Here is a 17301-nt window from a genome sequence, read left to right on the forward strand (position 1 = left end):
TTTTCTACTACCAAGAAGGCTTTTAGTTCATTAAAAACATGGAATCTACACATGTGAAGTCCATGCAGGAAGTCCTAGGGTGTTCCTACATAAAGCACATCTTAAGGGTAAATGAGATAGCTGAATGTGCCCGTGTCACTAGAAGTGTGAACATATAGAAAAGGAAAAAGTATTGTAACCTTCTAAACTCAGACGTGTTGCTTGCCTCTAGGAAATCCTTGTGAATCAGCATTCCTTAGTCTTGCTTGTTAAGTTGAAAGAACTACTTCAGGGATCTCCCAAACTCCAGACCACTATGTTGAACCGCAAATGAGTTTAATAGGATTCTCAGTTTAAATCTAGCTTGGGCATCATTCTCAAAGTCTTGGTTCAAGTGATGGAACCTAAGACTACAATGACCTCTTTCTATTTGGGGAAAATTGCAAGGCCAGTGACTAGAGCCTGTGGATAAAGGACACCTCCCTCCCCCTATAAAAGAAGTAAACCTTTATTTCCATGTTTCTCAAATTAAGTTGACTAAATTGGTTGCTTTGGGGGGATTAGATCAAATCCTATATGTTCATCTGACTGTCCCCAAAGCCAGGACTCTCTTGTATGCACTGATCAATAGCCCAGAGGCAACAGTGAGGTAACCAATCTGCAGACAAACACTGGCAACATTTCAGACACACCACTAGGATGCAGCAGTACAGAGTCAACTCTGTGATGTCAAGCACTTCCAAATCGCAAATGCTACCATTGTCAGATACCTGCCGGATGATCACCCCAAAAGAAAAGGGAGAGATACTCAGTGTGTTCAGCAGGGTGGCTTCACTGGTTCCTACTGTGTCTCCGGGTTTTGTCAGCTGCACATCACTCAGAATTTCAGTGGTACCTTTGAAGATTTTAGCAATGATGCCTAAAGCCTGGAAGAAAGAGGACTTCTAAGGCCCAAGATTAGTATCCTGAGCTGTCACAATGACCTCATACAGGGTGGTGACACCATCACAGATGGTAGCCAGCACATTATTGGCCATCATCATGTCCCTAATCTCAGTGAGGTCCTCTTTGGTAAACTACAAAGCCCACAACCCCCGAGATGTGAGGCAGCACTTTCTCCAGAGCTGGGTTGTTTTCCAGATGCCCCCCGACAGCCTTACGCATCATGGTGTTCTTGCCCATCAGCACCACAGCCTTCCAGGAACAATTGATCTGCGGCATCTGTGCCCACAATGAAGCATTTTGGGTAATCAGCCCAGAATTGGATGATCTTAAGGAAGTAGTTGCACTTCCAGGTCACCCTGTCTTCGGTGGTTATCATGGTGGTGAGTCAGGAATTGACACAGGCTTTAAAGACATTACTCTAATGAGGATATCTAATAAGAGAAATGCAACTCATACTTTTATTTATTTTTTTAAACTTAATCTGCCAATCAAGTCATTACACTTTAGAAATTTTTCTAATGCTCATTAAGCCTAGCATATATTTATTGCACTTTTAACTAACCTTTTGGCTTAATAAAGGAACAAATAAGGGTGTCTGCGAGCTATTTGGCTAAGACTCACTTGAAAAGCAATTTCAATATAAGCTGAGTCCACCCTAGTTGTTGACACATCTGCTGTCCCCTGGCAATTCCTCTAGCAGCTGCTGCCAGCACACATACATTCAGGACTGCAATCAGGAGGGTACCCACTGGGTTCTAAACTGTGAGATGAAACAGGAAGAAATGAGAGGAGGAGAGGGCAGAGGAACCTGGACCCTCAGTATCTTCCAAGGGCGATCTTTTACTAATCCTGTAGTGCCTATTGGTATGTTAATTAAGACAGAAAAATCTTAGACTGGGATTGAGGGAGATCTGACAGCACTTTTTAGAAATCAGTATTCCGCATGAGAAGCAGACAAAATAATTTCTAAAAGAAATAGTATCCTAAAATTCCTTCCATGGAGCTCTCTAGAAGCTTTGGATTCCCAAAGCACAGCTGGCTGGAGCAGGAAGAACCACTCACCAAAACAGCCAGCACTATTCTAAAGCTTCTGCTAGATTCACTGGAACATCACCATACAGTAATACCTTTTCTCTTGTTTACTTTTGATTTTGTTTCTTTTTTCTCTTTTTTTTTTTCCAGAGCTGAGGACTAAACCCAGGATCTTACAGTTGCTAGGCAAGCGCTCTACCACTGAGCTAAATCCCCAACCTCTGATTTTGTTTCTTTAGGCAGGATCTTGCTATGCATCCCTTTTGGCCTAGAACTTTCTTTATAAAACAGTCTGGCATCCAATTTGCAGAAATCTTCCTGCCTCTGCCTCCAGGGTTGTAGGATTACAGGCACATGTTACCAAATATGAAATAAGAACATCTAATTCCAAAATGGAAGGTACATGGTGGATGAACTCTGAGTGTGACACTGCCAGTTTCCCCATCAAGCAGGAACATAGCTACACTTGCCTAGTGAACACTGTCCTCAAAGGGTGACAAACCACTCCTCTAAGACCCAAGATGGTTAAAGTCTTGCCTCTAACACTAATGGCCTATGCTGTAGCTCTTATAAGTCACTAACAACCTTTGAACCTGTTATGTCAACTTCATCTGCCTCTGTAGTGAATGCATGTATGCACTGGCACATGTCACAGTGTGAGTACATATGGAAGCAAGAAGTCAATGTTGGGACAACTTCCGTTGTTCTCCAGGCCATTTTTTTTTAAGATCTCTTACTAGGCTTGAAGCTCACTATTTCAGTTAAACTGACGAGTCAATGAACTCCCAGGATCCCCTAGCATTGGACTTTTAGGCAAATACCATGATACCCAGTTTTGGACTTGGGTCCCCAAGATCAGAACTCAGGTCTTCCTGCTTGTGCATAAGTCCTTCACCTTCTAAGCCATTGACCCCTAAAATGAGATTTCAATAGTTCCTACTTCAGATGATTGTTTTGAAGAATAGCTGAGAGGCTGTGAGTGTGGTTCAAGGATTGAAAAATAAAAAAATAAAAAAAAAAGACTAAGGGTGATAAACCCTGGCCTGTAGCCTGAAAAATAGTATATTCTGAATAAATAGTAGGTCCCACTGCTACCATTGCCTAAATTAAAGGGATCCAAAATTTCAACTGTGCCTAGTCCACTTAATGATGAGTTTCGTGTATTGAGATCATTTCCTAATTGTCATTGGAAGCTAATTAAGCTGTGTTTTTTTTTCCATAAGAGATTAGAATTGGATACAGTTTACTGGAGGATCAAATGAAACAAACCAGTAAACAGTGGGGGAGTGAGGGAGGGGCATATCTCTGCCTAGGTTGCAGCAAGCATTAAGACAGGAGCATGTAAGCAGAGCAAGAGTAGAAAACGCCACAGGAAGACTCTTCTATATTCTTTCCACTACAAGTTGCTTTCTTCCTGTGTGAACCAGATATGTGTGCTCAAACAAAGGCAGTGACAGAAGGTAAAAACCGTAAGCCAGGCAGTGGTGGCACAGGCCTTTAATCCTAGCACTTGGGCAACAGAGACAGGAGGATCTCTGTTTGAGGCCAGCATGGTCTACATAGGGAGTTCTAGGAGACAGAGCTACATAGTGAGACACTATCTCAAAAACAAAACAAGACAAACAAAAAAGCTAAAAGGTTCAATCTTGGGTTTTGAGCTTAATCAAATAATCTGCAGTTTTACAAAAGTGGCAAGTGAAAGGGAAACTTACTGAGTTACTGGTCTCTGGGGATATAATGGCATCCAGATACCATCTTACTTAGCAAAATATTCATGGCAATCAAAATCAATTTAGCCCTATGTTAAAATACGAAGTATGAATAAAACTTCTAGTAGATACAATGATATCCAAGCTAATATACAAATGAGACAGACGTGAGTTACCAACTTGTTATTTTAAAATTCATTTGGGGCTGGAGATATAGCTCAAGGGTTTAGAGTGGCTCTTGTAGAAGACCAGGGTTCGATTACCAGCTCCCATGTGATGATTCTCAACCATCCATAACTTCCATTCCCGGGGATCTAATGGCCTATTCTGACCCTTTGCAGGCACCAAGCATGCATGTGGTACACATACATACTTGCAGGTGAAACATTCATAGATCAAAGATGAATAAATCAATTTAAAAAAATTAAAGTCCCTTATACACCACTAAGCTTTATAATAAGAGGCACTGTTGTGTTGGTTAGTGCTGACTGCCTAGGTCCGAATTCCAGCCTGCTGTCTCCTACTCTATGAACACAGGTTACTTAGTGACTCTACAGCTCCTTTGAACATCAGGACAATGCACTACTTACTGCAAAGGATTGTGGAAAATTGGGCTGTCTTTTTAAATGAGTTTATCTGTTCACAGCACTTAGATCGGATCCTATACATATACATTAGTGTCACTGAGTTATTTGCTCTCATTTTTATTTCATAAAATAAAAGAAACCAGTCAATTTTTAAGATGTCATTATGGTGTCAGATCATTTCAGCAATTCAAGATAGGTCTAAGGACAGTCCCCTCCTTGAGTAGAATTTCCCAAGCATTCTTTCTTAACACCTGAAGCACTAAGAAGTCACGTTATTCCATAAGTCATTTCTTTTCTTTTCTTTCTTTATTTTTTTTTCTTTTCTTTTTTTTTTTCCTTTCTTCCATGTTTAGGTATGGAAGATACCTTAAGCTTTGCAAGAGAAAGAAACATGGTGTTTGGCTCTGTAATCGTTTTAACACCTAGCTGGATAGATCTGTGGATGAATGGGTGAGCATGATCAAAGCCAATTAGCGGATGTGGAGACAAGTGGGAAGCACCCTGGTGTTCTAATTAGTTGATAAGGCTGTGAGCTTATGCAGAACAATTAAGATTACTTAGCAGAGTCAGACACCTGCCTTAAATCTCAAACACAAGAAGCTGCGGGAAGAATAGACTTTCTGGCTGGTCATCACTGGCCTCAGCACGGCTGATCTGCTTAAGTTTAAGTTCCTCTCAGTGTCCTAGGCTGTTCAGTAATCTGTACACTTGTTTGGTTTTTAGGTTTTCTTGGTTTTTTGTCTTTGTTTTGTTGTTTGTTTTGAGACATGGCTTCTCTGTATAGCCCAGGCTATTCTGGAACTCACTCTGTAGACCAGACTGGCCTTAAACTCACAGAGATCTACCTGCCTCTGCTTCCTGAGTGCTGGGATACAAAGGGTGTGCTACTACCTCCCCTCTATACATTTGTTCTTACCATTTCCTTAGACTTCTCAAAATCATCCTCTTGCTCAAAACAAATGATCATTTCATATGTAGAAAGGGTCTTCTAATAAATACTGAAAATGCTTCCCAGAAAGAAGTCCACATAGATACTTCTGTGAACAATCTCAACACAACAGCAACCCACCCACCCACCCCCAACTCTGAAAAATCTTGTGATATAAAACAAAATAGCTTTTGTGGATCTCTTGATTGTATAGGTTTGGCTCTGCTGGACATTTCCTGTGCACAAAGTCCTGTGATCAGATCTCAGGGTGGTAGTCATAAGGAAGTCTTCACTATTGAACTCTCTGCAGACAGCCAGAGTAGACTCCAGCAACTACATCCTGCAGGAAGTTCGCCTGTGGCTCCTGATGTACACCCCGATAGGCGGCTTTAAGTGCTCACATTCTTATGCTTGGATGTGAAGAGAAACTGTAAGATCCATCATGTCCAGAGGTAGAAGGAGAGGCTGCCAGCATCTTAAGGGATGCTGCAAACTGCCATAACCACTGAACTTTCTCCAGCCCTCTGTTTGTAAATTGCATTATGCTGTAATCTACATACTTGGGCTCTCACTAAGAATTATTTCATCGCTATGAAATGAATGGCTAGTAATGTGGTGGATATGACTACTAAGTCCATGGACATTCAATTAAAATGTTACTGGGCTTGATGGGACAAGCTTTTAATCCCACCGACTAGAAGGCTGAGGCAGAACTCCGTGAGTTCAGGCCAGCTTGCTCTACATAGTGAGACCCTACCTCAAGAACAACAACAATAACAACAATTTAGAAAAAAGATTATGTACTAAAATTTTTCAAAAGATGGTTATTATCTTGGTCAGGGTTTCTATTCCTGCACAAACATCATGACCAAGAAGCAAGATGTGGAGGAAAGGGTTTATTCAGCTTACACTTCCACATTGCTGTTCATTACCAAAGGAAGTCAGGACAGGCATTCACTCACATGGGGCCGGAACTTGGAGGGAGGAGCTGAGGCAGAGGTATGGAGGGATGTTACTTACAGGCTTCCTTTCCCTGGCTTGTTCAGCCTGTTTCTTATAGAATGCAAGACTACCAGACCAGGGAAGGCACCACCCACAATGGGCCCTTCGACCTTTCATCACTAATTGAGAAAATGCCTTAGAGCTGGAACTCATGGAGGCAGGAGGCTCCTTTCTCTGTGATAACTCCAGCTTGTGTCAAGTTGACACACAAAACCAAACAGTACAGTTATGAACCAAAATAACTTTTATAAAAGGTGATGATGGGATTCAAATTTAGGGCCTTTTACATCCTAGGCCCTTCCACATTCCTATGATCTCCAGTTACCACATTTTATCTGAACACCACACTTTTCTGACTCACCCAGATTTTCTAAAATAGGTTTTTACTATAAAGCTCAGGCTAGCTTTAAATCTTAAATCCTCCTGCCTCAGCTTTCCAACCACTAGGAGTACAGGCTTAAAACATAAGCACATCTGGACTTGTGTGTAGGGAGGTAAGCTGTGAACAGTACACTGATTCCTGGTTGAGATAGTTCGAATCCCTGGGAACTCTCAAAAGGGATGGCAGGAGCATTCCCAGTCTCCCAGGAGATCAGACCCTTCTCATGTAGCTACAGCCCACCTATAGAGAGGTTTGAGACTGATCAGCCTGTAGGGCAATGCCCCAAGACCCTCCTCCATAGGTGAGGACTCGAGCACAAGTTATATAGGCTGAAGACAGATCAGTCATGTAGAAGCAGGACCACACCCCCAAATATGTAGATGAGGTATTCCCAAGCTCTCAGGCCAAACCAACAGGAAGTACCTACTGCCTGATCCCGACGGGTCCTGAGACTGTATTTAAGAATCCTGTTCAGACACCCATAAAGAAGGGGAGGGGGGAGTTGGGGATTTAGCTCAGTGGTAGAGCGCTTGCCTAGAAGGGGAAGAGGAGGGATTAGGGGGATGTTTCCCCAGCTCCGAAAAAAAAAAACTCGAAATGTAAAAAGAAATACTCAAGTTAAAAAAAAAAAAAAAAATAAAAAAAAAAAAATTTAAAAAAAAAAAGAAAAGAAAGGGAGCAGAGGGGAGAAAAAAAAAAGAATCCTGTTCAGAAAGATTAAAGATTAAAGATGTGAAGGAATTATTCCATCATCTGAGAGCTTCTGTCATAAGAGCTGTAACACCACCACTTGGGAAAGAGATCTGATCTCCAGAAATCGCCGCCAGAAGCTCCCCTGCACCCCTCGCTGACTAGTCAGCCCCCAGCTGGCTCAGCCTGGCCAGAAATGGAGGCAGAGCAGCACCAGCAGAGGCGGCCAAAAGCAGTTGCCTTCACTGCCTGAGTTCTCTCCCCTTTCTCCGGAACCCACACATCTAGCCGGACCAGAGATCTCTGTAGAAAGCCACCAGCGCCAAAGCCCCATACTTGTGCATCTTTAAAGGAAAGAAATTCCCAAGTCAAAGGTGGTCCTTACCCTGTATGTATAAATAACCCCACCACCTTTACTCTTAGGCAAGATAACTCTAAGGTTTGAATTTAGCAGTATTCTCCACTATTTCTCTATATCATTCTGCCATTCTGCTATCCACTGTGAAAGGAGACGTCAGGATTTTCCAGTTACTTTCTACTTCTTTCCCTGTATCAATTCTTCTTTTTTTAGGTCAAGGTTTCTTGAACTCAAAATATTATCCTGCCTTTAAGGTCAGCTCCTTGGGGAACCCAAAGCAAAATATCCAATGAGCACACTAGAGCCATATACATTGCCTATGATTATTGTGTTGAAGTTGATCTACTTCAATTATAATTTGTGAAAGATAAAACACAAAAGTATATTATAATCCAGTGAGTATTTGGTTGTCACCTGCCACTGTCAAGATACATAAATAACAGTGCAATAAATGTATTGAAGGCTCACAAGTTGACAAGTTAGAATGATCACCAAAGAATCAAATACGGGTAAAGCTAGGAAACCAGGGTTTCGATTTTTTTTAAATTTTTAAAAAAATATTACAAAAACAAAGTAATAAAAGACATTCCCCTGAGGACTCTATAAACTTTCCACTACTGTTCTTACCAAGAAAGCCTTACAGTTGTCAGAACAGGGTTTGGGAACAGAATGGGCTGTCCTAGTTAGCACTACTATTGCTGTGATGAAACATCATGACCAAAAGCAACTTGAACAGGAAAGAGCTTGTTCCACTTACACTTCCGCATCACTATTTACCGGCAAAGGAAGTCAGAGCAGGAACTGGAGCCAGGACCTGATGCAGAGGCCATGGAGGGATGCCGCTTATTGACTTGCTCATCTTGCTTTCTTACAGCACCCAGGGCCAGGGACCCAGATATGGCATCAGCCACAATAAGCTTCACCCTCCCACATCATCACTACAAAGAAAAACGGTCACAGTCCAATCTTATGAAGGCATTTTCCTCAGTCGGGGTTCTCATCTCTTCAAATGACCAACCTGCCAGAGGCTCACAGCACCTTAGTCTTATTATATACAAGTGCTACTACAGGCCCTTGCTCTAACAAAACAAAAGGGCAAGAAGAGGGCTAGCCCAAGGTTTCAGTGGCATGGTTTCTAGTCCTCCCAATGTCACCTTGGCGATGTGCCTCGGCGGCTGTCAGCCAGACAGACTTTTTAAGTGAAATCACAGTTTGATGCCAGGCTCTGAAAAAGCATTTGATAAATAGTAACGTTTCTTCTTCAGAAATGTCACATAGGCTCCATCCATACTCATCCCGGCCTGGTTGTGCAGTTATCAAATAACTGTGGCTTCCATCTTCAGTTCCTGACTAAGTTAGCCAATGTTATCTTACCACTACAAGAGGCTTTCTAAAAAATCACTGATGACGAGACTCTAAGTCTCATATCAACTGAAATGGAACATCTTCAACTGGAAAAAAACTGGAAAGTTTTTCAAGGTTCTCCTAGTCAGCTGGATTTGTGTGGAAGGTTGGTTTAAATAAGCTTACTTAGCTGAAATAAACTAGAATTTATAAACAGGCACCATCATTGTATCCAGAGACAGCCAGTCTGATACACTGAAGACTACATCCTACAAGAAAACAAGTATGTTTGTCATCAGGGCAGAGCTTGAGGGGAGAGACCACTGAGAGTCACAAGATTGTTTTTCAAATATTTGAAGAGGCTAAACATCTGTTGTTTCCTCAGAATTGATTAATCGTGTGCTTTGTGGTTTTCTGTAATATAAGAGTTACAGGTGTCCAGGTTTTTATCAAAATAAGAGACAGCTCTTCCGGTGATTACTTGCCAAGGACCACCCTCAGCTTAGAGAAGGGATCTGAGAGAAGGGGTGTCTGAGAGCAGCAAAAAGAATGACTTGAAGTCAAATAGTGGATTCAAGCTGACGACCTGTGTGCTTGATACAGCTTTTCTGGTCTGCTTCTCTGTGTTCTGCTTTGTCTCTGGAGATTTGTCTGGCTAAGAGATCTTTCTGTCAGTGTGTGTGTGTGTGTGTGTGTGTGTGTGTGTGTGTGTGTGTGTGTGTCTGTGTCTGTGTCTGTGTCTGTGTCTGTGTCTGTATGTCACTGTGAGTTCTTTAAGCAATTCTCTCTTTTTATTCTAAAAAATTCTTTGGATAGCTCAACTCCTGCAGAACACAGGTCCAGTCTTTTAGTTTACATATCAATCTAGTCATTTACTCCAGGTTTTCCTTTTGATTATCTTGTGACCCTAGCCTTTGATTCATAGGAGACAGGAAGAATACATTTTTTTTTTCCTTACCTTTACAAAAGAATTCAGAGACCCGTCCTCCTTGGTTCAGCACAGAACATAAACTATTTGGGTGGGACCCTGCCCTGAAATTACCATTTTCACCACCCTGAACCTAACCTTGCTAAGTCCTAGGCTGATCCTGAACTCTGGAATCTATCTCTCTTTGTAAGCATAAACAACAACGGCAACAACAATAACAGCAACAACAACAACAACAACAACAACAATAGCAAAACTCAGCTAGGTAGATCTTCTTCAATCACCACTCCTTAAATCTCTTCATCTCCTTCCTTAGCAATTTTCTGACAAGTTGGCTCACAGCTCAGCTTCTTTTGTTCCTCTAGATTTGTGAAGCCCCTCATATAATTCATATTGCATCCTTATTTTTTGCATAGTTGAGAAATTATATATTTTTGAACACATGTATTTAGAGCTTTTTCACATAGCCTTAAGGACTGTCCTGAAGGTCCCAGTGTTCACCATTTTGTGAGACATAGCCACACCCTCAAGTCCTGGACTTGTGCTGTTTTTAATTATCATGGAGTCATTATTAATGTTAACAGGGAGGGCATTCCTTGAAAGGAGAGTCCTCTACGGCTGTGGGTCCAGAAAATACGTATGTTATTACATAACCAAGCCTTAGGCCCACCTCAGCCGTCGGCACTCGTAGAGGCTCATGCCTGTCCCAGAAGCGGAAACCATGTCACTCTGTCCCCACCAGGGCTATACCAGGCTCCACAAGAAAAAACAAACCTCTGTAAAACATGTGAGCAATCACCAGAAATGCTCAAGCAAGCCAGGATGAGTAGTGTCAGGAGGATTAGACAAATGATCCAAAATACTTTTTTAACTGAAGGCTTTATGCACTGGATTGAGCACTTTCAATGTGTAGTCTTCTCACTTTATTTCTTGTATGTCTCAGCAATTTCTTCTATATATGTTCTCGCCATGTACAAACCTGGTGCCTGCTCAGGCCAGAACCCGGCAGCAGATTGCCTAGAACTAGAATTTCGCCAGTTTTAAGCTGCTATGTGGTGGGTGTAGGGAAGCAAGCCCAGGTCCTCTGCAAGCACAAAAAGTGGTCTTAACTGTTGAGCCTTCTCTGCAGCCTCTAACTTACTCACGTTTAAGAAGGGCTTCCCCTTCTGCATAGTACGGCCAAAAGAAGGCTTTCAAAGGAAAGCAGACATTTTTAGATAATTGAATAAGTAAAATTCAGGGTGCTTAGCACTCTGACTTGAAATACAAAGTAAAAAAATAAATAAATAAGATTTTTTCCCCACTTCATGTAACCTTTATCCTCATGTCTTCAGGAGCTGTTTTGGCTTTGTTTTGTTTTATTTTGTTTTCTTTTAAACCAAAAATAATCCCTTTAAAAGATAAAATCAACTTTATCACTCTGCCTAGATGCTGTAAGGATTATGAAAATATAAGTCTCTATAAACCCTATGCAACCTTTGTCTTTGTGAGCTAATTCCCCTCGCACAGAACACATGCACCTGATAGCATCTTTCTATTGAGGTGCTCACACAAAGCAAACAATGGCAGGGTCAGAAACCTGAGTTCCCAGGAAGTCACTTAGAGAAAAGGGATTTAAAATCCCTGTCAGATGTCAGTCAACTGTCAGAAAAACCTCTTCAGAGTGCTCAAGTGCTTTTATTCATTCGTTCTTTCATTCATTCTTGGTACCTACAATTATGTCTCCAGCATACCTGGATATCATAATAGGATTTTATTTTTTAAATAGCATCCCTTTGAAAGGGGAATATTTTCACTCAGGAGTATTTAGGACACTTCTCTCCAAGAAAAAGCACTGCCTCTTTAACAACAGCAACCAAAAGAAAAAGTTAAAAAAGAAAGAATAGACAAGAATTACTTTCAGGGATTGATGCTAAAAGTCAAAGCAATAATCTGCAAGTTCAAGAACAGAGTTTAGAAATATCAACAATGAAGTGTTCTGAGCTTTGCTTTCCTCTAAACACTGGGCTTCAACTTGGAGAGAAAGGTACAACTGCATTTCCCTCTTTCTTCTGTACAGCCAGCTTTCTTTATTCCCATGGATTAATTTTGATGAATGGATCAATTTTTTTCCCTGCATTGTACCTTGTTTCTTTTTCTTTGCTTTGTCAGTTCAAGGGTTCAGAGATACAGAATCTGATTGTCCTCTATGCTGGAACGAATTGTATTGGATGCATTTGAATAGCCAGGGGAAACACAAACCCGAACTCTCACCCCATATTTGCTCTGTTCTTGCATCCATCTTGGTCTGACATGCCAGCCTGGTTTCTGCCTTTGTGGTAGCAAGTTCATAGGCAGCCCCAGTTTCTGTGATGAAAAACCTCTACAGAAATCTCTAAGGTTTAAAAAAAAAAGGTCAGATTTCTCTTATTAAGAAAAACAGTTAATACCAGTAGAGTAGTGCCTCTCAACCTTCCTAATGCTACAACCCTTTAATACCATTCCTCATGATGTGGTGACCCCCAAAATAGAATTATTTTCGTTTTGTTGCTACTTCATAACGGTAACTTGGTACTGTTATGATTCATAATGTAAATACCTGATATACGGGATGTCTGATATACGACCCCTGTGAAAGGGTTTGTGACCCTCTAAGGGAAACCCATTAGAAGGAAGTCAATGCCACAAACATCCCCATTCACCTGAAGCAGTTTTGTGAATCTATATTAAGTACTTATTCTGGAAAGGTAAAGTCCCATCAAACCTTCTAATAGATGGGGTTCACAATAAGAACCCCTTCTTATAGAACAGGTTAACACAAAAAGCTTGCCTGGTGATAAATGTTCCATGAGACACAGTGAGAGTCACCAGGGTAGAAAACCAGAAGTAGGCAAAGTCCCAAAGCATCCCACACAGAAGGAAATCCCGAAGCAAGGGATTTTTTAACTGCATAATACTTCACTACGCTACGTTAATAAGAAGAATCTGAAATTAAATGCTCATCCTGTCCAGAACGCCTAGCAATTACTGCTATCCCTTCTAATTCTATAATAAGTCATTGTCAAGACCGAAAACACTTCCAGGAACAGAAGACTGGGAAATGATGGAGAGATGGCTCAGCAGTTAAGAGCATCCTGCAATTCCAGTGGATGCAAGTTCGATTCCCAGCAGCCAAGCAGTGAGTCACAACCACCTGTGATTCCAGTCTCAGGGGATCTGATGCTTGCTTCTGGTCTCTGCAGGCACCAGGCATTCACTCACATGTTGCACTGACACACATGAGGCCAAAACACCCATAACCATAAGACTAAAGATAAATATACCTTGAGAGAGAGAGAGAGAGAGAGAGAGAGAGAGAGAGAGAGAGAGAGAGAGAGAGAGAGAGAGAGACTGAGGATATAAACCTCTTTAGGAAGCCTCAGAAAGCACTGGAAGTCCTCATCATTAGCTCATATACAGAAGTAAGAATAAGGCCATTGAATTACTTGACTATGGAAAAAGTGAAGCCTCTGTAGTCAGTCAAAGGAGCTGAACTTCAACTTCGTGCCAGAGTAATGGAAAGACTTTGACAGCCCAGGTCATCACAGTGCCTGCAGTTGCCACTCAGCTCTCCTATATGTTTTTCCACTGGAGTTAGGAGCTGTCTGTCCTTCATACCCTGCTGTCCTGTGTTAGTCATGACAAACTTTCCTTCTGCAGCGTACACTTGGGCGGTTCTTGGAAGAGTCTGAGGAGACAGCCTGCCAGCCTCTGCTCATTAAGCTAAGGACCATGTGACCAGTGAGGCAGCTATCATGTGATTTGGTCTACATTTGTTGGAAAAATGCCACAAGATCACACTGGGATCTAGCAGAAGTTTCTGGCTAATACTTAGCCAGGTAGCCTTTAGGAGCAGAGTGGCCTGCAGATCTTTAAGGCCAGATTGGTCTACAAAGAGAAACAGTATTTTGGAAAAATGAAATACCTTTGTAACCTAACATGCAATTGGTTCAATAAAGACTTTTGAAATGTCAAAAAAAAAAAAAAAAAAAAAAAAAAAGGAGCTGAACTTTGGCCATCATGCAAAATATTAATGCTGGCAGTGTTATTCTGCCTTGAGTGATTCCAATAAATGATAAATGGTAAGGAAAAGGAACAAAGTCAATGGGTTTGATAAAAACCATTGCATTAAAAGTACCTATACTGAAACGGATGCTTTCTTGGTACTGGAAAACAAAATATCGGTAGTTTTATGGTTTGTGTTGTTTTGATTTGTTGTTTTTGTGTTTGCTTTCTATTCCAAAGATGCAGTTCATGGGATGGTCATGAAATCTACACATAAATATATGAATAGTTTGTCACTCCACATTTACATGTATGTATACACACACACACACACACACACACACACACACACAGTCTATTAAAATAATAAGAAGATCTACTACTACAAACCTTGGCATTTTGCCTCATTGCTGACAAGTGACCATCCCCTTTCTGGGAGATCACAAGCCAAGTTCCCCACCTAAGGAAGACAGAAACAGTACTGAGTCTCATGCCTGAGTCCCAGCTGCTCAGTAACCCAGCCCTGGGCTAGGTAAACTCATTAGTGACAGTCACACTACTTCCTCAGATGTCCCAAGGAATACATCCCAGTAGTAGCCTCTAACCATCACTACAGTTTTAACTTCCCTGGCACAGGCAGAAAGGAGCTGTCCCCTTCTATCTTGATAAGTTCAGGTCCTGTCAGGCAATACATCTAAGTGGGGAACATTACCTTAAGCCTTGAGGCCACACTCTTCAGAGATTGTGAGTTTTCATACACTTTGCTGGATCCGACTGTCTGAGAACTGAATCAAATAAGAGGCTTTTCTAGTCTGCTTTGGCAAATACCAGATCTGCAAATCATCCTTGTCTTCCAGCAAAAGAAGAAGGGAAAGGCCTTATGCAAACAAGCCTCAGAACAAAGAGAAAAAATCCTCAGACAATGCAGGAAATTATAATAGACCAGAGCAAGAGGCAGTTAATTTGTTTCAAAATAAGTGGGCATTCCTCCCTGCCACTTCAGTCTTCAGAGAGGGCTGGAGAGTGCTGTCCCCAACACGCCTTGACATCAGCCCATGATCATGCTCCTTCTAGCCCTGCTAATTTAGAGCATTGACTGTATTCCCTGCTCCATAATTTAGCACGAATCCATTGCTGTGTTGTGTATCAAAAGAGCACCAATTGACACAAGGAACACTCTGAAAATTACTTCCAGTCTATAACCAGGAAAAAGAATGACAGAAATGAAAGAAGTATTACATTTAAAGAGACAGAGAAAGGCCAGTGTTAAAAAGAACTGAGCCAAAAAAAAAAAAGGATGTTCTGAATCCAAGAAGGGATATACAGGTTCTAGATCTTGGATATCAAAAGCATTCCCATAAAATAAGCAATATTCATGCAAAGAGATCCAAATACATGCATTTGCTGAGCTAGATAAATAAATCTTATGAGGCTCACATAGAAATAAAAATATATTTACAAGTTTTTGAAAGATCAACTATTCACAATGAAGCAATATTCTAGGAATTTATTTCTTAAATCTTTATTTTCAGTTCTCTAATTGGGATATGATTTATATAAGATCTCCATTTTAAGTATATTGTTCAGTGATTTCATGTATATTCTACACCTTCACAATATCACTCATGATTCAGGACACTGTGACTAACCACACATGCCTTCACACCTTGTTTGTTCCTCCACAGATCAAGCCTAAGGCCTCCAAAACCCTGGAAAAGCATTGGTCCAGGGAGCTCTCTCCTTCCTTTGCAATTCCCATGTGCTTTTCTGTTGCCATTTCCTCTTACTTGACTTGTGTCACGATAGCTTAGTTTTTCTCCTCTAGACTTTCAAGTAAATGGTGTGACCATATACATCCTGGTTTTCCTAATATGCATCTACATTGGGCATGCACTGCAGTCTGTTCCCCTTTATCCTGAGGTAGTTGTCCATTGTATTAACAGAACTCTTTGTTTTGTGACTCATACTCAGAATAATGTATGGCTTGTTTTCAACTTTGAGCAATATTGAATATAAGTATACTTCTATATTATTAATATTCAATCTGAACAAGTACATTTTATGTGTAGAATTATGTGTTAGGAATTTTTTATATTGGGGTTAAAACTAAGCAAGAAACTGTCCAAGCTTCCCAACGCCATTGTACCATTTCACATGTTGATCAGTGGTATTGTAAAGTCTATGCCAAATACTTACTAGCATATTGTACAGTAAGTTTATTCAATTGCTGATAGACAATAGTGAGTCATGTTTATAAGTTGACTTCTTTGACAACCAATGATTTCTGGTGTGTTCCCATATATGCATTAAGAAATATCTATGGTAACTCAAGCTGCAGGTCCCCTGCGGTCCAGACACCACATGGATCTGAATAGACCCGGTCAACAGCTACCTGAATCCAAATCCTGGGGGAGGGAGAGCTAAACCTTCAGAGGGGCAGACATGCCTGGGAAGCAAGAAGAGACTACATTCTGCCTACATTTCTGACTCTAGAGGAAAACACCTAGCTCCATCTGGGACCCCTCTGCACAGGGGCCCGGGAAAAGGCGGGGCAGGCCCTTCTGGTTGCTGCCCTCACTGAGAGTGAAACACAGCCCCCCAGGAGCAACTTCAGGCCTGGGACCACAGGCAAGACCAACTTTTCTGCTTCAAGTGACCTGCTTGGTGGGCTTAGGACACACAGAGGCAAAATTCCTCTGGAACCGGACACTTCCGGTTTTTAGCTGGAGCCCAAACCTTGCTGATCCTGGGCCACAGCTCCCTGCTCCTAAGCCCCTTGGGAGAGAGAGCTCACCACCCGGAGAGATGGGCACTACTGAGAGTGCAGAGTGGGAAAGACCACAAACACTGCCCATATCCCTGGCCCTAGAGGAAACTGTATAGGGCCTCTGGGAACAGGAAGATAAGGGCACTCAAGCGGCAGGTCCCCTGCAGTCCAGACACCGCCCGGATCTGAAGGGACCTGGTCAATAGCTACCTGAACCCAAATCCCGAGGGAGGGAGAGCTAAACCTTCAAAGGGGCAGACATGCCTGGGAAGCCAGAAGAGACTCTGCCCACATTTCTGACTCTAGAGGAAAACACCTAGTGCCATCTGGGACCCCTGTGCACAGGGGCCCAGGAAAAGGCAGGGAAGGCCTTTCTAGTGTCCGCCCTCACTGAGAGTGAAACACAGCCCCCAGGAGCAACTTCAGGCCCGGGACCACAGGTGAGAGCAAATTTTCTGCTTCAAGTGACCTGCCTGGTAGACACAGGGCACATGCCCACAGGAACAGCTGAAGACCAGTAGACAGGAAAGACTACATGCCTGAAAGCAGAACACTCTGTTCCCATAACTGGCTGAAAGAAAACAGGATAACAGGTCTACAGCACTCCTGACACAAGGCCTATAGGAC

General features: G+C 41.9%; 1 non-coding gene and 1 pseudogene across 1 annotated transcript; one reads left to right on the forward strand and one right to left on the reverse strand.

Moving 5' to 3' along the window:
- Positions 1-559: 559 nt before the first annotated feature.
- Positions 560-1300, reverse strand: LOC116884362 (annotated as a pseudogene).
- A 12054-nt stretch (positions 1301-13354) lies between these two features.
- On the forward strand, positions 13355-13483 carry LOC116885117. Its single transcript, XR_004385980.1, has one exon. It is a non-coding gene; the product is annotated as a small nucleolar RNA SNORA44 (small nucleolar RNA).
- Positions 13484-17301: the final 3818 nt, after the last annotated feature.

This window comes from Rattus rattus, chromosome 15 (genome assembly GCF_011064425.1).
Source record: "Rattus rattus isolate New Zealand chromosome 15, Rrattus_CSIRO_v1, whole genome shotgun sequence".
NCBI lineage: Eukaryota > Metazoa > Chordata > Mammalia > Rodentia > Muridae > Rattus > Rattus rattus.